Here is a 21,371-nt window from a genome sequence, read left to right as displayed (position 1 = left end):
CCCTCCTCCAGGGGATCTTCCAGACCCAGGGATCGATCCCATGTCTCCTGCATTGGCAGGCAGATTAGTTATCACGGAGCCACCTGGGAAGCCCTGGGGCAAGCAATGAGAAATTAAGTCCCTTCTCTTAAAACACGAATTCTCAAAACCAGTCAGAACAGGGGAATTACTGGAATAAGCTGAGCAATTTTCCTGAGTCAAAGAGGGAACTATTGATACTTCTAAGGACTCAGAGAATTAATATCTATATCCTCAGATCTCTGGGGAAGGGAGGGTCTGCCTGGGTTTGAGTGACGGCCTTACTTTTTGCCCCTCGTCAACCAGTGAGACCACAGGCAGACCTGCCTTCATTGTCCTAGTTGCTGAAGCCCAGTTCATGAGACCTGCCTTATGGTGAAGTCCTGTGCTGTGTTGCTGGTGCAGGTGAAAATAAATGATGTTGTTAGAAGAGGATAGGAAAAATATTTAGGACCCAGTGAGAAACTGAAAACTCCCAACTCTGGAAGATTTCATCACTTTTTCCTACTGCTTGTTAAACTTCAGGATGGAAGGGAGGAAGGGCAGGGTTCAGATCTAATTAAAGTATTCTATGAGTCAGTTTTAGATACTATTATCCTATTTAATTCTCAAACAACATTGTGGGTTAGATAAAATTTCCACTGTTTCAGAATTGAGTAGACTACAGCTCAGAGAGGTTAAATTGTATGTTTATATAAGCTCACATAGCTCACAAAGGATGAGGTTGAGACATAAACCCAGGTCTGGCCAGACTCCAAAGCCTACAGTTTTTCCATCCTATCTTGCCACATCCTGAAAAAGACAATTTGGGAGATGTTCATGTTGCTACACAAATGGTGTCAACATAGTTTGTGGGTTTCTGAAAAAAATTGCTTAAGGCAATTGTTCTCAAACTTTAGCAGGTATCAGAATCTCCTACGGATCTGGTTAAAACACAAGTTGCTGGTTTCTCTCCCCGTTTCTGTATCAGTCTGACTGTGGTGAGGTCACAGAGTTTGCTTTTCTAACAAGCTCCCAAGGGATCCCGATGCTGCTGGTCCGAGGACCACACTTTGAGAACTGCTCACTTACAGCAGTGGTTCTCCAACGTGGCTGCGCATTAAAATCACATTGGCGGGGGGCGGGGGGGGGGTGCTTTAAGAATCCCAGTGACCAACCTGCATCCCATACCAATTATATCAGAATTCTTTTTAGGGGTAGGTGGTACCAAGGCATCCATGTTTTTGTTTTTGTTTTAATTCTCCAGGTGATTCAAATGGCCAGGCAAGTTTGAGAGTCTGTGTCTAAAGATACTGACGTGATGAGCCAATCAGTGATACAGGTGTGGAATGGGTGGCCTGGAGCATTTGTGGAATGCAAGAGGGTTGTTGTTCTTACAGTTACAGGATAGGGAGGGGAAAAGGAACTGGGTTTTGTTTATTTTTTTGGCAGTGGCGGAGGACTTCTTGGGTGGAGAAACTCACTCAAAGTCCACAAACGGGAAGGTCAATCAGGGAAGTCTCCATTCTGTCATGTTTTCTATTTCCTATTCCATGTCAGAGATAATCTGCTAATTCTCTCCAGCCTCTATGAGTTGCTTCTTTTCTTTCCTGCTTTCAGGGTAGAGCCTGTGATTTAGAAGAGACAGAATACAAATCAAACCTAACTGTGGTCTACAGCTCATAAAATAAAAGTAAGCAAACTTGATTATGCTGATGCCATGTGGTTCAATGTGACAACACCCCAAACTTTGTGGTATATTCAGAATCATCAGAGTATGTTGTTTATTTTTTTTCCTAGTCCACCAAGCCTTCTTGGTTACATTGCTTCCCTGCTTTTTCACCCATGTATTAGAAGCTTATACGTGCTTGATTTTTAATAAATGAGATATTGATTTGTTTCCCAAAATGCTGTAGCAGGTAAACCTTAATTGACTGGTTCCTAAATATTCACTTGGGCTTCCCAGGTGACTCAGTGGTAGAGAATCTGCCTGCCAATACAGGACACGGGTTCGATCCCTGGGTCAGGAAGATCCCCTGGAGAAGGAAATGGCAAGCCACTCCAGTATTCTTGTCTGAGAAATCCCATGGACAGAGCAGCCTGGTGGGCTACAGTCCATGGAGTCGCAAAAGAGTCAGATGTGACATAGTGACTAAGCAACAACGAAAACAAAGACCCACGTTATAAAAAAAGCCATTAGACCCCACAATTACACTCTGATTTTTTTTCTTTCCCACTTCAGAAGACATTATAAAGAATTCCCACCAATGTGACCTCCTTCAGAACTGTTCAGGATTCTGAACAACAGAGGCAGATGCGAACTATTATATATAGGATGGATAAACAACAAGGTCCACCTGCATAGCACAAGGAACTATAGTCAATATCTTGTGATAAACCATAATGGAAAAGAATATGAAAAAGAATGTATATATGTTTGTAACTGAATCACTTTACTCCTCAGCAGAAATTAACATAACATTGTAAATCAACTATACCTCAATAAAATGCAATGAATTCAATTAATATTTTACTAAAAAATAAAATATTCTTCAAAACAATAAATAAAATGTCTCTTCTGAGACCTTTCTCTCACTCTCAGAGGAGCTGTCCCATGGCATTGACCTCTGGAATCCTGTCATCTCTAGAGAGAATTTTCATCTCAGGCACTTTAACTTAGCTTAGGGTCTCAGAGTTGCTCAAGAGCACACATTGCGGGAGGGGTGGGGAGCAGCAGTTTTCTGGGGAATTTAGGAGTCACGTGCTTCCTGCTGATCAAGGAAAGGGGTGAGGTTTCTGAATGTAAAGGGATTACTAGTGCCTTGTGGCCAGCCTGCTTGAGCAGGATCTTTATGAGATAACTATAAAATCACATCTTCACTCTGCAGCTTACTGAACTGCCTCACTGGTTGAGAACACAGAAGGGAGATGGAGATGGAGGAGGAGGCGGAGTTGGAGGGCAGGAAAGATCATCTGAACATGATAGTCCAGAGTATGCAACTGTATCTTTGTGCCAGATAATTAAACATTAACCCATGACACTAAAATTTAAACACGTGGTTAATAAACTAATGCATGAGGCCATCAGGCTAAACAGAAAAGCCAATTTGTAGTTACATCCTTGGTCCTGGGGCTAAACCTTTGGGTTTTGAGACATGGACTGAAATGTTCATTTTTCAAAATATGGCAAAACTCAGGACTGAATGCCACCAGTAAGGATTAAACAGCTTATGAACAAGAACTCAAGAGGTCCCATATTCGCACTGCAGGACTAACTGGCCTTTAAGCCATTCCCAACCAAATGCCCTCTAGTTGTCCTGAACAGATCAATGCAGCGTTTGGTGGTAGGGTAAACCTAATTGTTTATTTACTACTTCCTTAATTTGATTACAGTTTTCCCCTAGTTTGGCCTACCTGTCATAGTAGTGGTTACCCTGTCAAAAAGAATTATTGTATATCATGCAAAGATTCGGTGTGGGCAGCATTTGGTGCAGTGCAGATCAGCAAGGATGATGTACATTACCTCAAGCTGAATCTAAATGAGATGACATAGGCTGATCTCATCAAGCCAGTGAATCCCAATTCAGCAAATCACTAAGTAATTACTATGCCCTGGTAGGTGAAGCTAATCTGATTGTCTTTGTTTTCTCTAAACACATATATACACAAGTATATTTATTTTGGGAAAAAAGATAGCAGTCAGTGGGAGAAAAACAAACAAACAAAAGCAATACAGAGTACAAAAGGCTAAGTAAGAAAATCAAGTTAAGGTGCCCCAACAGAAATAGTCTCTAACAGGGGTATCAGGGAACTTTGGGGAACATCATTCCAGAAATTCATTTACAAATAGAAGAAAGGAGGTTGGGAGATAAGTTTCACAAAAATGAAGTTACTATACAAGCTCATTTTTATTAACTATTTTAAGCTTAATTTACATAAATGTTAGCAGGATTGTTGTTGTGTAGTTGTAAATTGTATCCGATTCTTTGCAACCTCATGGACTGCAGCAGGCCAGGCTTCCCTGTCCATCACCAACTCCTGGAGCTTGCTCAAACTCATGTCCATTGAGTCGGTGATGCCCTCCAACCATCTTATCCTCTGTCACCCCCTTCTCCTCCTGCCTGCAATCTTTACCAGCATCAGGGTCTTTTCCAACGTGTTGACTCTTCATATCAGGTGGCCAAATAACCATGATAAATAACCAAATAAAACAAAACATAACTGATCTTTAGATAAAATTTTTAACATTTCTGAAAGATGCCTAAAATTTGGAAGTAAAGATTATGGATAACATTAAGAGGCTGAAAATCATTTAAAACGAAAAAGACTTCGTATTCTGACTTTAAACAATGTTTATTAATGTTTTATTATAAATTGTAAGGAAATTAGCATCCTACTCCTTCTCTCCATCTCATGAGTATTATTATGATTGTTATTATTGTGCTAGTCAGTCTGGCCCTACCATTTGTGAGGTCTGTGGCAAGAATAAAACAAAAACTCACTTACCCTATTAAATATTTGTTACACATGCTAACTGGTCCAAATAGGAAAAGGAGTACGTCAAGGCTGTATATTGTCACCCTGCTTATTTAACATCTATGTAAAGTACATCATGAGAAACGCTGGGCTGGAGGAAGCACAAGCTGGAATCAAGATTGCCGGGAGAAATATCAATAACCTCAGATACGCAGATGACACCACCCTTATAGCAGAAAGTGAAGAAGAACTAAAAAGCCTCTTGATGAAAGTGAAAGAGGAGAATGAAAAGATTGGCTTCAAGCTCAACATTCAGAAAACGAAGATCATGGCATCCAGTCCCATCACTTCATGACAAATAGATGCGGAAACAGTGGCTGACTTTATTTCTCTGGGCTCCAAAACCACTGCAGGTGTTGACTTCAGCCATGAAATTAAAAGACGCTTACTCCTTGGAAGGAAAGTTATGACCAACCTAGATAGCATATTCAAAAGCAGAGACATTACTTTGCCAACAAAGGTCCATCTAGTCGAGGCTATGATTTTTCCAGTGGTCATGTATGGATGTGAGAGTTGGACTATAAAGCAAGGTGAGAGCCAAAGAATTGATGCTTTTGAACTGTCGTGTTGGAAAAGACTCTTGAGAGTCCCTTGGACTGCAAGGAGATCCAACCAGTCCATCCTAAAGGAGATCAGTCCTGGGTGTTCATTAGTAGGACTGATTTTGAAGTTGCAACTCCAATACTTTGGCCACCTTATGCAAAGAGCTGACTCATTTGAAAAGACCCTGATGCTGGGAAAGATTGACGGCAAGAGGAGAAGGGGACAACAGAGGATGAGATGGTTGGATGGCATCACCGACTCAATGGACATGGTTTTGGGTGGACTCCAGAAGTTGGTGATGGACAGGGAGGCCTGGTATGCTGTGGTTCATGGGGTCACAAAGTCGGACGCAACTGAGCAACTGAACTGAACGGTTAAATGAAATTCTATCTTCCTATCCTGACAAATATACCTTCATAATAATGAATTTCTGGAGAACAGAATGGCAATCCACTCCAGTATCATTACCTGGAGAATCCCGTGGATGGAGGAGCCTGGTGGGCTACATTCCTTGGGATCACACAGTCAGACACGACTGAGCCACTCACACTACTATACTAATAATGAGTTGGAAACTGTGTAAAACTGTAGTTATTAATATGGCTAAAAGTTGGGAAATATCATAGAAAAGAAGATATAATTATTTTTGCTCCTACTGATGTGTTTTGATGTTTAAATGAGTTACAAAATATATAACTTACAAAGCATTGTGGACTTACTTTTGTAATTAAGCCAAATCACATATTGTTTATATAATTTATACTTTTATATAAATTGTGTTATACTGATAGTGTGAGACAAAGAATTAAACATAAAATGTAATTTCATATAATATATGAACATATTTGAACCAAAAGTGTAAATTAAGATAAACATAAAAATAAAAGTCAAAATTATTTTTCATGAGGATTTTTCACATGTGTGGTCAATTTTAATTTATCACTAAATGTTGTGAATGGAGAAGTTAAGTTCACTTACATATGTTTTCTTATAATTATGATTTGCTTGGATGCCATGAGATTCTTTTTTAAAAATTTTATCATGAGTTACTTTGTTGTAGATCACTTGGTATCAGTTTTGCTGCTGACGCAGTTGTTTTTATTATATCTCTGAATATTTTAAGATTCCATTTGCTTTGTATATGAGAGACTCTATAGCATAGCATGCCTAGTTGCTTTAGTCACATCTGACTCTTCGTGACCCCCTTGGCTGAAGCCCACTAGGCTCCTCTGTCCAAGGCAGTTTCCTGGCAAGAATACTGAAGAGATCTAGATGTCCATTGGCAGAAGAATGGATAAGAAAGCTGTGGTACATATACACAATGGAATATTACTCAGCTATTAAAAAGAACACATTTGAATCAGTTCTAATGAGGTGGATGAAACTGGAGCCTAATATACAGAGTGAAGTAAGTCAGAAAGAAAAACACCAGTACAGTATAATAATGCATATATATGGAACTTAGAAAGATGGTAACAATGACCCTATATATGAGACTGCAGAAAAGACACAGATGTAAAGAACAGACTTTTGGACTCTGTGGGAGAAGGCGAGGGTGGGATGATTTGAGAGAATAGCATTAAAACATGTATATTACCATATGTGAAATAGATTGCCAGTCCAGGTTCAATGCATGAGACAGGGCACTCAGAGCCGGGGCACAGGGATGACTCTGAGGGATGGGATGGGGAGGTAGGTGGGAGGGGGGTTCAGGATGGGGAACACGTGTACACTGGTGGCTGATTCATGTGAATATATGGCAAAAACCACTACAATATGTAAAGTAATTCAGTTCAGTTCAGTTCAGTCACTCAGTCATGTCCGACTCTGCGACCCCATGAGTCGCAGCATGCCAGGGCTCCCTGTCCATCACCAACTCCCGGAGTTCACTCAAACTCATGTCCATTGAGTCGGTGATACCATCCAGCCATCTCATCTTCTGTCATCCCCTTTTCCTCCTGCCCCCAATCCCTTCCAGCATCAGAGTCTTTCCCAATGAGTCAACCCTTTGCATGAGGTGGCCAAAGTACTGGAGTTTCAGCTTTAGCATCATTCCTTCCAAAGAGCACCCAGGGTTGATCTCCTTTAGAATGGACTAGTTGGATCTCCTTGCAATCCAAGGGACTCTCAGGAGTCTTCTCCAACACCACACTTCAAAAGCATCAATTCTTTGGCCTTCAGCTTTCTTCACAGTCCAACTCTCACATCCATACACGACCACTGGAAAAACCATAGCCTTGACAAGATGGACATTTGTTGGCAAAGGAATGTCTCTGCTTTTGAATATGCTATCTAGGTTGGTCATAACTTTCCTTCCAAGGAGTAAGCGTCTTTTAATTTCATGGCTGCAATCACCATCTGCAGTGATTTTGGAGCCCAGAAAAATAAAGTCTGACACTGTTTCCACTGTTTCGGCATCTATTTCCCATGGGCTGGATGCCATGATCTTAGTTGTCTGAATGTTGAGCTTTAAGCCAACTTTTTCACTCTCCTCTTTCACTTTCATCAAGAGGCTTTTTAGTTCCTCTTCACTTTCTGCCAAAAGGGTGGTGTCATCTGCATTTCTGAGGTTATTGATATTTCTCCCAGCAATCTTGATTCCAGCTTGTGCTTCTTCCAGCCCAGCATTTCTCATGATGTACTCTGCATAGAAGTTAAATAAGCAGGTTGACAATATACAGCTTTGACGTACTCCTTTTCCTATTTGGAACCAGTCTGTTGTTCCATGTCCACTTCTAACTGTTGCTTCCTGACCTGCATATAGGTTTCTCAAGAGGCAGGTCAGGTGGTCTGGTATTCCCATTTCTTTCAGAATTTTCCACAGTTTATTGTGATCCACACAGTCAAAGGCTTTGGCATAGTCAATAAAGCAGACATAGGTGTTTTTCTGGAACTCTCTTGCTTTTTTGATGATGCAGCAGATGTTGGCAATTTGATCTCTGGTTCCTCTGCCTTTTCTAAAACCAGCTTGAACATCTGGAATTTCACTAGTCTCCAATTAAAATCAATAAATTAATTTATTTTTTTAAAAAAAGAATACTGAAGAGGGTTGCCATGCCCTCCTCCAGGGGATCTTCCCGACCCAGGGATCAGACCCAGGTTTCCTGGGTCTCTTGCACTGCAGTGAGGTTCTTCGCCACTGAGCCACTGGGAAGAATAGCCATTGAGAACATTTGAGCCTGCAGGTCTCAAACCTAAGCCCTGTCACCTATCTTCTAAGTTGCTTGTTTTGCTCACCTATTGTGTTAGTCTGTTTAGGCTGCCATAACAAAAGGCCATAGACTAGGTGGCTTGAACAAGAGAAATTCATAGTTCTGGAGACTGCAAGTCTGAGATCAGGGTGCCAGCAAGTTTGGGTTCTCATAAGCACCCTCTTTCTGGCTTGCAGATGACTGTCTTCTCACTGCATGCTCACCAGGCAGAGTGAGAAAAACAGAGCTGGAGAGAGAGAGAAAAAGAGAGGGAGAGAGAGGGAGACAGTGAGCTTTCTGGGGTCTCTTCTTAATGGGTACTAATCTTATTAGTCTGGGCCTCACCCTCACAATCTCATTTAACCTTAAGAACTTCCTTAAAGGCTTCGTCTCAAGATATAGCCACACTAGGGAGGGGTTGCATGTAGAGCTTTCATATATAAATTTGGATGGGGGAACACAAGTGTTCTATCTGTAACACCCATGAAATGGAGACCTAGTTTATACAGCTTTTATAAAGATTAAATGAGTTAATAAAAGCCTTAGAAAATGTCTGACATTTAGTAAACATTATATAAATATTAGCATTAATATTATTCATGAACACCATCTATATATTTGTAATGCTGCTGCTGCTCAGTCCTTTCAGTTGTGGCTGACTCTTTGCAACCCTATGAACTGTAGCCCACCAAGCTCCTCTGTCCATGGGATTCTCCAGGCAAGAATACTGGAGTGGGTTGCCATGCCCTTCTCATGGTTTAATAACAGAAATGATTTCAGCACTGTGCTCTGTCACTTAGCTATGTTACATTTTTGTTATCATAGAATGGGCAAGCAATATGACTGAACAATTGAACTGAGGCAATATCATTCCAACATGGAGATAAGTGCAACATATATCCTGGGGATGATTGAAGCAAGTTTAATGTAAAGTCTATACCAATTTGCAGATTTCTAATAGAGTCTAAGAATATCCAAATGTGGAGTCACATTTATGTTTTCCTGTAAGCAGAAGGGAAACTGGAGTCTTATGTGAGCCAGAACTCCCTCTTTTCCCCTTCAAAACAAGATCAGGTGGACATATTAAAAGCTACACTCTCATTCCCTAAGTCACTGACTGGAGGGACAATTTCCTGTCTAAACACGTTACTTTCCTTTCAGAACTTGGGTTTTGGGCACCACCCTTCAGCCTCAAGACCAGATAAAGTTCACTTGATCGCATATCTGGCTTGCACATACCTTTCTCAGGCAGTGCCAGCCACAGGCATAGTTTTGAATCCTCCCTTCTCAGAAGCACGTGCCACTTCTGTTTTCTCTCCTCCAGGTCTTGTTTGCAGCTAGCTGTCATTTAGTTGTCAATAAATTTCTAGAGGTATTATCTGATGGATTATTCTTATCTCACTTAGGGGAATGGCATTTTAATAGGACATACTTAAGGCAAAGACATACCCAAAGACATTTAATACCCAAAGAAATACAACCTAAACAGTAACTTTCGAGCCTCATGGGTTAAAAGGGTGCTGGATAGGGTCAGAGAGAGACTTTTGTGATTAAGAGGACTTAATATTTGCTCATTAAATCACTGCTCACAAGGCAAGTCTGCTTTGGGAGTTCACTCTTCGTTCCCTTCCTGCCTCTCCTTCCAGGCTTAGCTTCTAAACCGGTGGCTCCCACTCCATGTCTCCTCCAGAGTCCCTTCCGGCACTCCTGTGTAGCTATTCAGAGTTATTCATGCCTTCCCCTGAAAAATGCCGTTCCTTCCTGTCTCTCTGCCTTCATCTAAGCTGTGCATTTTGCGGAGGTGTCTTCCTTACCCTTCTTCTTTCTCCCTTTCCTGAATTTCAAAATCTAGTCAGCATCTAAACCCCAGAATAAATATCTCCTCACCTACAAAGACTTCCCCTAAATTCTCCAGGCCGAGCTCATGATATCTGACTCCCAGGATCCCCCCTGGATCCCCTGAAGACCTCATATGGAGCATCTGCTATGAAGTGTTTAGCACACTGTACTTTCCTGAAGGCAGTGGCTGGATCCTGGTCGACTTGATCTGTTTGGCTCCCAGCACAAGCTTTGCATTCTGGTGCCCAATAGAAGTCTCACTGGTTATTACTGTTGTTTTTTTTTTAATGCTACTTACAGTTTCTGCCATGAACTAATTCTACATTGTTGTTGTTTAGTCGCTCTTTGCTACCCCCCAAAACTGTAGCATGCCAGGCCTCCCTGTCCCTCACCATCACCCAAAGTTTGCCCAAGTTCAGGTCCATTGAGTCAGTGATGCTATCCAACCATCCCAACCTCTGCCTCCCTCTAACTCTATGCTCTTGATAAATTATTTCTCTGGGCCTCAGTTTCCTCCATTTAAAAATGAGTAAGTTGTATTGCTAATTATTAGCGACATGCAAATCAAAACTACAATGAGATATCACCTCATACCAGCCAGAATGGCTATCATGAAATAGTCTACAAACAATAAGTGCTGGAGACGGTGTGGAGGGAAGGGAACCCTCCTTCACTGTTGATGGGAATGTAAACTTATACAGCCACTGTGGAGAACAGCATGAATGTTCCTTAAAAAGCTAAAAATTGTTGACTACTGATTGCATATGACCCTGCAACACCACTCCTGGGCATATATCTGGAGAAACATATGATTTGAAAGAGTACATGCACCTTAATATTCATAGCAGCATTGTTTACAGTAGCCAAGACTTGGGAGCAACCTAAGTGTTCACTGACAGAGGAATGAATAAAGAGGATGTGAGATATATATATATATATATATATGAATATTACTCAGCCATTAAAAAGAATGAAATAATGCCATTTGCAGCAATGTGGATGGACCTAGAGAGTGTCATACTGAGTGAAATAAGTCAGACAGAGAAGGAAAAATATCATATGATAACTCTTATATATGGAATCTAAAAAGAAACGATACAAATGAGCTTACTTACAAAACAGAAACAGACTCACAGACTTCAAGAAGGAGCTTATTGTTGCCAGCGGGAAGGATGGGAGGAAGGGATAGTTAGGGAATTTACGCTGCTATATTTAAAATGGATGACCAACAAGGGCTTACATAGAGTACACACTTACATACAGACCTACGTTCCGCACATGGAGCTCTGCTCAATGTTATGTGGCAGCCTGGATGGGAAGGGGGTTTATAGGAGAAAGGGTCCATGCATATGTAAAGCTGAGTCCCTTTGCTGTTCATCTGAAACTGTCACAACTTGTTTGTTAATCGGCTATACCCCAGGACAAAATAAAATTTTTTTTTAAATGAATAGGTTGGGAAAAACTTATCCTTTAGGCTTTAGCCTTTCACAACAATAAAATTCTATGATACAGCATCATGACTGAAGCTCACCAAAACAAAAACTATTTTAAGTCTGTTTTCCAGAGAACTTTTGACATGTGTTTGCGCAAATAAATATTGCCATGTCCACAGACTCATTTGTCCTGGAACCACAAGCTCACATACCAAAGAGAACCGAGATGCAACATGAGAAAAATACTTTCAATCTGTCAAAGTAGGAGTGTGCCACTCTCCATTTTCATTCCATGAGTACTAGCCATTGATGTCCTGGCACTCTGCAGAATGGCAGCTCTGGATGGCTTTTCCGGGAAGCACGAGGGTCAGGGACGGCTGCCAAGGCGTCAAGAGATAGCATCACACCTGTCCTTCTTGTTGACTCTGCTTGGATTGTTACAAATGAAATGCAGAACTCTCAAAGGACATGTGAGGCTTGAGAGGGACTCAGCTTTCTAACAATGATCAGAGAAGAAAATCAAGACAAACACATTCCTCTGATGGTTTCACTTGGTTGCCTGTTCTGTTCAGCCTTGAAGGGTCTGAGCAAATGCCCATGTCCAGGATAATGACAACAGACCTGCTTTTTTTTCCTCTCTGCCTACTTCGTAACATTCTTCTCTTCCATGCACTCACCCTCTGCTCTTGTGGTAGATGCTATGGGGGCTGGGCCAGCCCCCTTTAACCAGCTGATGCCCTGACCCCACTTGCTGTGTTAATCACTCATAGCTGCCCTCTACTCCGGAGACCCACTCTCAGAGGACTGGAGCTGTCTTGCCCAAGAAAATACACTCCCTGGAGGCCTACAGCCAGCGCCTGATATACACGGGCATATAGAAAGCTGACCTCCTTGCCTAAAAGGGGACAATTGTTCTGCATAGCATGTGCTCCAGAACCTTCTCCCATAGATCAGACCAAGGCAGGGCCTTACCAAAGCACATCCTCACTAAGCTTCTCTGCCCGCCCTACCGTGTGTCAGGCTCTGCTTCTAAGGAACCTGACCTGATTCAGCCCATCTCTCCTGGGACTTTCCATAGAACTCTCTTCTAGAAAAGCCAGTCTAAATGGTAGCTAGACTGCTTTGCTGCATGGCTGCTCTTTGGAGGCTTTATGCCATCCTAACAAATGCACTCTGTGGTTCATTTATATTTAATGGGCTAGTGGGTCTCCAATAGTAACATTTTCAGATCCCTGGGGAGGAGGAAATGAGGCTCATGGTGTCATGGCAGAGGACTGGCTTGGGATAAATGGAACTGAGTCCAGCTCCACTCCCAACAGTCATCTTGACCAGAGGTCAGTTGGTGTGGCTCTCGGGTCTCAATTTACTTCTCTATCAAGTGGAGAGAGGAAAACATGAGCCCAAACGCCCCTTCCTGTTCTGCTTCTCCAGGGATTTATGATTCACACACTCTTCTTTCTGCTTCTATCTGGAAGGAACATACAGGAAGATATACACATGCAGGAAGAGATATGTAGATGGGATCGACCTTAAACTCAATTATTCATTTCCTAGGTCCCAAGCAGAGAATCCACACATATATTTAGTGATATTTATTCAGCACTCAGTGCTTTCAAATAATTGGTTTTGAATAATATGGTCTAAAGTGAAAGAAAGTGTCAGTTGCTCAGTCATGTCTGACTCTTTTCAATCCCATGGACTATATCCCGCCAGGCTCCTCTGTCCATGAGATTTCCTAGGCAAGAATATTGGAGTGGCTTGCCATTTTCTTCTCCAGGGGATCTTCCTGACACAGGGCTCATACTTGGGTCTCCTGCGTTGCAGGCAGATTATTTACTGTCTGAGCCGCCTGAGAAGCCCATGGTCTAAGCATCTGCTTTTGGGGGACAAACTGGCAGCAGGACTCCCTCATTTCACTCCGGCAACCATTCAACATCTTCTCTTCTTGGTTCTGCATTAACAAAACTATATGAGAGCCTGTTGAACAAGGCGAAACCTGCTTGGATCAACACCGGAGTCATTTGTAAAAAAACGGAGGTCTCTTATTGACTCTGTCATAGACCATAGCATTCACTTTAAGAGAGTTCAAGGGACTTCCCTGAAGTCCAGTGGTTAAGACTCAGTGATTCCATTGCAGGGGTGCAGGTTCAATTCCTGATTAGGGAACTAAGATCCTGCATGGAATGTGGCATGGCCAGAAAAAAAAAAAAGAGTAGGGAGTTCACTGGTTTTCTCTTTCCTTTGGATTTCCAAAATGATTTCACATTTATTCCTTCATCTGGTGTCCTTACTGACCTTGTAACATCCTGCCTTGTTACTACATGTTATTTTGTAACAATCTTCTATTTGGAATGCAAGGAAAATAAGGAAGGGTGTGGTTATATGACCTGATTTTCTTGTCACAGTGCATTAATATCTAAAACAGTCCTAGGGCCCAGTTCTCAAGCTCTGAGTCACCTAAATTCCTACCAAATCACACTGACTTTCTTAAGAGCCTAGAGTTTGCCCAAGTGTTCTCAAAGGAGCTCACAGTTCCTTGAAAGGTGGATAATTGTTACACAAAAAGGAGTGGTCTGTGATGAAGTTAAGTATGGGAAAGCCTAGCTTAAGCAGGCTGCTTTAGAGAAAGACACCTTGGAGCCTTTCTGTTCCTTAAATGTTCCAAGGCAAGGCAATGCACATATAGTTCCAAACACTTAACCGTACGGACCTTTACTTCCAAATAATCTTGCAGGTTGGAAAGCACTCTAAGAAGTCATTGATGTATATGATACCCACATTTTGGATATTTGGATGATCCCTGGTAGGCATAACTACTATTCAAATCATTTCAGTGCCCAGTAACCTATTGCCTTGGTTGTATGTGTTTATTTGAGTAATGTGATGCTTATGTGTTGGCAAGCCTCACTTGGTTGCAATATGATGAGTGTCATCTCTGGTCCTTTGTCTTTGAAAATTTTGTCACTGAGAATTTACTAACCACTCTTGTAGAACTGACTCAGGTCTTACCTTCTCAGTTTCCACTAGGCTAACTGGGCTTCATGATTTCCAGCCAACTGGATATTCAAGGTATACTGGTTCTGACACAGCTTGTAGTATCTTAATGTTAAACCTTATCCAAGTTGCTTTCTCCTGAGAAGGTCCACAGCCCTCCAAAACATGTTGACAATCATCTATAATTGCAAGGATTCAATTGCCTGCATACAATAGAATTTCACCAGTCCATCCTACAGGAAATCAGTCCAGAATATTCATTGGAAGGATAGATATTGAAGCTGAAACTCCAATACTTCAGCCACCTAATGTGAAGAACTGACTTATTGGAGAAGATCCTGATGCTGGGAAAGATGGAAAGCGAGAGAAGAAGGGGACAACAGAGAATGAAATGGTTGGATGGCATCACTGGCTCAACCGACATGAGTTTGAGTAAACTCCAGGAGTTGGTGATGGACAGGGAGGCCCAGTGTGCTGCAGTCCATGGGGTCACGAAGAGCTGGACATGACTGAGCGACTGAACTGAGCTCGACTGAACTGAATAAAATTTGGAGGACTCTAATCATGGTCTCCACATAGACATATCATACTGCTTTCAATTAAATATGAGGTACCAGTGATGGACGCAGCTGACGTATCTCCTCAGTTGGCTCTGCCCCACATACCCGATGAGTCTTGGATTTTGCTCCCTGAGGTCTGGCTGCTGCCATCCTGTTTCCCATAGCCATGGGCAGCAGCCCGGGCCCCATATACAGCCCTTGTAAGACCTATGAAGGCTCCTGGAAGGTCTTCCACGTTCTGAGGCACGGTGCTGGGAACTGGCCATCTCCCAGAAGGGCTGAGTGACACAAGCTGGTGGTAGGCGGTTGGGGGCTGAGGGATGGATTGATACCCAGAGAGACAACAGCTGACCAGTAAGAGGCAGGAGGCAGAAAGAAACTGACAGGAAAACACTGCTCCCGTTCTCTCCTCAACAGGCTGTCCTGAGGTGCAGTGGCTCCCCACAGCATCTCCAGAGCCCTTAAAAAAATATTTTTTTAATTTATTATTAGCTACTCTGGTTCTTCATTGCGCTGTACAGACTTCTCATTGTGGTGACTTCTCTTGTTGCAAGCGCAGACTCTAGGGCACAGACTCAGAAGATGCAGCGCATGGGTTTAGTTGCTCCGTGGCACGTGGTAACTTCCCAGACCAGGAATTGAACCCATCCATGTTCTCTGCATTGACAGGCAGATTCTTAACCACTGGGCCACCAGGGCAGCCCCTCTTCAGAGCCCTGGGGACACCAGTTCTGCTTTCTTGTGAAGCTATGGCTGCTTCAGAAGCCCCTGCCTTTGACTTACTTTCTTTGTCTGCTTCACTTACCTCACTGTCTGTGGCTGGGATTGTATCCCCGCATTGAAGCCTTAGCATTTAAACTCTGCCTAAGCTCTGTTCTATGAAACCCAGGTGGGCAATTTCATGTATATCCAAGGGTTTTCCCCGTTTTTAAAACCATCATAATCATAGCTCTTGCCTACGGATCCATATTACACAGACTCCCCTCACACACTGTACTTCCTACTGTTGCAGTGGATGAGAATAAAATTGTGGCAAGCCACTGTCTGAAATCCTCTGTCTACTCCTAAGGATCCTAAAGTAGATCTTTGCCAAAATATTTCCTGCAGAGGACAGATGGAAGGGTTCATTAAGAAAATAAGTGTGATCTAGACAAGAATGTGGCCAGATTTCATCACTGGTAAAGCATGATTAGCTCCTGATCTTGCAGCTTAGTCTTGTACAAGGGATGAAATGTATTCAGATAAAAAGTGGGAATAGCATGAAGTGAAAGCGAAAGTCATTCAGTCGTGTCTGACTCTTTGCGACCCCATGGACTATATAGTCAACGGACTTCTCCAGGCCACAGTACTACAGTGGGTAGCCTTTCCCTTCTCCAGGAGATCTTCCCAACCCAGGAATCAAACTGGGGTCTCCTTCATTGCAGTCAGATTCTTTGCCAACTGAGCTATCAGAAAGCCTGGGAGTAGCATATATAAAGAAATTATAAGGGCTGTAGTTTCACATAGGCCTAGGAAGAAAGGTAGATTAGTCTCACCATAAACTTTAACAAAGCATTGAAAAGAAACTTAGTTTTTTCCTGTGTCCTAGATAATATGTATTTTTCTGGACTGGAAGTGAGAAGGAGGTTTTTCAAACCCTCATCTATAGAGTTCTCTATGAACTACCAGCATAGACTCCTTCCACTGGCAGCTAGAAGCTCCCCTCTTCTGAGAAGGGATTAGAAGAGTCCAGGAGAACATCATAGATTGTGCTACATTAACAACCAGGCAATTTTCTTACTAGTTTATGACAGTAAACCCTTACTTCTCATTCTCTCCACGTGTCCATCAGTTGTTGACAGGGGCTCTGCTCCAAGTCATCCCCACTTTGGAAGCCACCGTCATCTGGCCATTGCCAGTCACCTTGGCAGATAAAAGAAGAGGTGATGAATTATGTAGTAACTCTTAAAGCCTCATAGGAGATAGTACAATTATTTCCACCCATATTTTAGTGAGTAAAGCAGGTCAGATGGGCACAGCTCATTTCAAAGTGGGTGAGGCAAAAGAGTTCTACCAAATGTCCTAAATAGGGAGTAATAGAATATTTGCTTTCAGCCCTAAAAACTACAGCTCTTCAGCCCTAATTACTATGGTTCTACCATTGCCAAAGGAAGAAATTACATCCTGGGAAAGGAAGGTCAGCAAAGCCTTTTGTTTCAAGTGCAGCCTGCCCTTTCTGAGGTCATAGGTATCTAGGAGTTCTCAGATATTGGAAGGAGGCGCTACTAGACGGGCTTCCCAGGTGGTGTTAGTGGTAAAGAACCTACCTGCCAATCCAGGAGACTTAGAGACACTGGTTCGATCCTTGGGTGGGAAAGAGCCCCTGGAGGAGGGCAAGGCAACGCACTCCAGTGTTCTTGCCTGGAGAATCCTATGAACAGGGCAGACTGGCACATACACACACACTTTCTTCTGACTGCCTCATATAAATGCTCACTTAACCACTCCTATTAGAGAAAGGAGAATTAGACCTCCCCTCTCTGTGCCGAGCAGCTTCGATGGAGGCGAGATGTAGGAGCTTGCCAGCACTGTTCTGAGGCAGGATGATATTCAGAAATCACTGCACCCCAGCTGTCCTCCATGGTGCAGAGGGCTCCCTTCTCTTCCTGCAGACTTGGCCTTGCCAGTAGACAATCTGACACCCGCTGTGCATTGCCTCCAGATGCACCCGTCTGCCCTGGAAAGCTTTGCAAATGCAGGCCCCAAGTTCTCTGCAGACAGCATCCTGTCACCCTGGGAGCTGGCTTGTTTTCTGTGGTGCTGTCTCAGCAAAGAAACCTTTTCCAGAGGGTTCCTGTGAATGGTTTCTGTAAACGAGAGTTGAAAGACATCATGGCCAGAAGCTTTTTAAAGAAATTTGTGTTCTTTCTTCTCTAGGCTTTTAAGAGAGTACATTTCAGAAGTCATTTTTATCTATCTGGGGCTAAGTAGAGAATTCCATAGAGCAGAGACAGAAGAAGAATTTTCTTTATTTGAAAAGAGAAAGAGTGGAAAAAGGAAAGAACAAATTCTAAAGAGTTTTTAGGTACAGGAACCTAGAAACTTTGATACTGGGTGTATTTTTATCACTCGATAATATGTCTTTGTTTCTTCTTCAGCCTCATTAAAGGGGACAAAGGCGAAGAGCATATTTCTCATTTTCCCTTCTGAGATTGCTCCCCTTTACGCTGCCAGACGTGCCCGCAGCTTAGCGCATTAGTACCACTGAGCTCCCTGAAGGTCTTGCCTCTCTGCTCACCACCTTTCAGTTCTTCTCTGGCTGCTTGCAAAGCAAGCAGCAGTTTAATGAGACAAGTCCCCCTCGGAGACTCCTCTTCCCTCTAGGAATTCAGTAAGTGCTTTATATAAAACAGTAATAGGATGGTTCAGCCTGACTCTCTGGCTCACACACACTAACTGGTGTTCCCTGTGGGAAGGAGGAGCAGGTAGCCGAGTGATAAGGCCATTAGGACTGACTGCACTGTGTGAGTGGCTGGTCCCTGAAGCCACTTTTCTTGCCTGTTGTAAGTATGAAAAGACGTCAGCAAATGGCTGATCAGAACAGATTTCCTGGTGGGATGTAAAGATGTCCATGGGCAGAGTCTGGATAATAATGGGCAAAGAGTGATTTAGTATCATGATTATTCTTCAGCAGAGCCCGGAAGCCTTGCACCCAGGGAGCTCAAAAGAGATGCAGAGGGAGTGATGAGTGAGAAAGCAGATACACGGGATCCACAGAGGGGAGACTGCCTGCTCTTGTCATCGGAAGGAACCAAGAGAATCCTCTGGGAAGCCTTAGCAATGCCTCGGAGAATACTACGAGACATGAGGTAAAAGAGGATCACAAATGGGAAGAATTTCTCTCCTCCTTACATATCACATTACCTCATCCTCTAAATTCATAGATTCTCAGCTCTCTTACAACTCAAGGCCTCAAGGGTACCTGGGGCTTGGCCTGTGTTGAGTCCTATTACCTAAAGAGGTTGAGAATGTCATAAGATCTCAGCAACTGTAAGATCAACAGCTGGAGTCAGGGAGAAGTTCCTTAAAGCCGTGAACAGTATCAGAATGGCTTAAGGAATGGGGATGGGCTTAGGATGGAAGTGAGCAGAGCAGGAGGAGTGAATATGTAGAGAAGAAACTTACAGTTACCAAGGGAGGAAGAGGGGGTGGGATGAAAACTGGGAGACTGGGACTGACATATACACGCTCAGTTCAGTTGCTCAGTCGTGTCTGACTCTTTGCGACCCCATGGACTGCAGCACCCCGGGCTTCCCTGTGCATCACCAACTCCCAAAGTTTACTCAAACTCAAGTCCATTGAGTTGGTGATGCCATCCAACCATCTCCTCCTCTGTCGTCCCCTTCTTCTGCCTTCAATCTTTCCCGGCATGACGGTCTTTTCAAATGAGTCAGTTCTTCCCATCAGGTGGCCACAGTATTGGAGTTTCAGCTTCAGCATCAGTCCTTCCAATGAATATTCAGGACTGATTTCCTTTAGGATGGACTGGTTGGATCTCCTTGCAGTCCAAGGGACTCTTAAGAATTTTCTCCAACATCACATTTCAAAAGCATCAATTCTTCACTGCTCAGCTTTCTTTATAGTCCAACTCTCACATTCATACATGACTACTGGAAAAACCATAGCTTTGACTAGACAGACCTTTGTTGGCACTAAAATGAGGCTTCTCTGATGGTTCAGTGGTAAAGAATCTGCCTGCTAATGCAGGAAATACAGGGGACAGGGGTTTGATCCCTGGGTTGGAAAGATCCCCTGTAAAAAGGAATGGCAACCCACTCCAGTATTCATGCCTGGAGAATCCCGTGGATAGAGGAGCCTGGTGGGCTACAGTCCATAGGGTCACAAAGAGTTAGACGGGACTGAGCACATGTATAAAATAGATAACTAATGAGAACCTACTGTATAACACAGGGATCTCTGCTCAGTACTCTGTACTGACCTAAATGGGAAGGAAATCTGGAAAAGAGGGGATATATGTATAACTGACTCACTTTACTATATAGCAAGAAACCAACACAACACTGTAAAGTAACTATACTCCAATAAAAATTAACTTTAAAAAAGAGTGACAGGAATAGAATTACACTTTCCTTTTTCCTTTTCATCTTCATTTTAATTTATGCTATTTATTGATGTCTCCCTATTAGCTGCACAAATTAGAAATTGCTATGGTTTTTCCAGTGGTCATGTATGGATGTGAAAGTTGGACTGTGAAGAAAGCTGAGCACCGAAGAATTGATGCTTTTGAACTGTGGTGTTGGAGAAGACTCTTGAGAGTCCCTTGGACTGCAAGGAGATCCAACCAGTCCATTCTGAAGGAGATCAGTCCTGGGTGTTCTTTGGAAGGACTGATGCTAAAGCTGAAACTCCAATACTTTGGCCACCTCATGCAAAGAGCTGACTCATTGGAAAAGACTCTGATGCTGGGAGGAAGTGGGGGCAGGAGGAGAAGGGGAAGACAGAGGATGAGATGGCTGGAAGTTTGGTAACAAACAGGGAGGCCTGGTGTGCTGCAGTTCATGGGGTTGCAAAGAGACAGACACAACTGAGCGACTGAACTGAACTGAACTGAACTGAACTCCACCAGTGAAGTGATTTTAAGATAAGACCACAAATTCTTTTCTACTTCACCCTTTTAGAAATGGAGACTAATTCCTCTTAAGTGTTGGCTGGACTATGTTATTTGTTTCTAACAAATAAAGTGAAGCACATGGTGTGTGATTTTGGAGTCCAGATTTATAGAGTCTATAGCCTCATGCTTGTTCTCTTTCACCCTCTTACTTGAAGCTTTCATTCCAGGGCGGGGTGGGGTGATGGTGGCGGTGGTGGGCAGCTGCCATGGCATGGGGACTCTCAGGCAGCCTGTGGAAAATTCCACAGAGTAAGGAACCAAGGCCTCCAGCCAGCAGCCATGTGAGTGCGCCATCTTGGAAGCAGCTCCAGTCAGCCCTTGACTGTCGGCAGCCCCACCCAACATCCTGACTGTCGCCTCACAGGAGATCCCAAGCCAGACCACCAGCTAAGCAACTCCCAAACTCCTGACCAGCAGAAATTGTGAGATAATCTGTTTATTGTTTTAAGCCACTGCATTTTAGGGTGGCGTTATACAGCAGTAGATAACTGTGACAGCTGGGATTACAGTCACTGCAACACAGACAGTGGTCCAAAGTAACAGATCATTAATATAAAGTCTGCACCAATGTTCCATTACTTAATGCCACAGTTCACTAGCACCTCAA

The 21,371-nt window shown here is 43.0% G+C and overlaps 1 long non-coding RNA gene across 1 annotated transcript; it reads right to left on the bottom strand.

Moving 5' to 3' along the window:
* Positions 1-1,481: 1,481 nt before the first annotated feature.
* LOC138443721 (uncharacterized) lies at positions 1,482-17,939 on the bottom strand. Its single transcript, XR_011258249.1, has 3 exons — positions 17,400-17,939; positions 16,898-16,995; positions 1,482-1,625 (listed from the first exon to the last, which is right to left on the bottom strand). It is a non-coding gene; the product is annotated as an uncharacterized lncRNA (long non-coding RNA).
* Positions 17,940-21,371: the final 3,432 nt, after the last annotated feature.

This window comes from Ovis canadensis, chromosome 7 (genome assembly GCF_042477335.2).
Source record: "Ovis canadensis isolate MfBH-ARS-UI-01 breed Bighorn chromosome 7, ARS-UI_OviCan_v2, whole genome shotgun sequence".
Classification (NCBI taxonomy): domain Eukaryota; kingdom Metazoa; phylum Chordata; class Mammalia; order Artiodactyla; family Bovidae; genus Ovis; species Ovis canadensis.
Note: the sequence above shows the minus strand (reverse complement) of the source record. Positions and strands in the feature narration are given on the sequence as shown.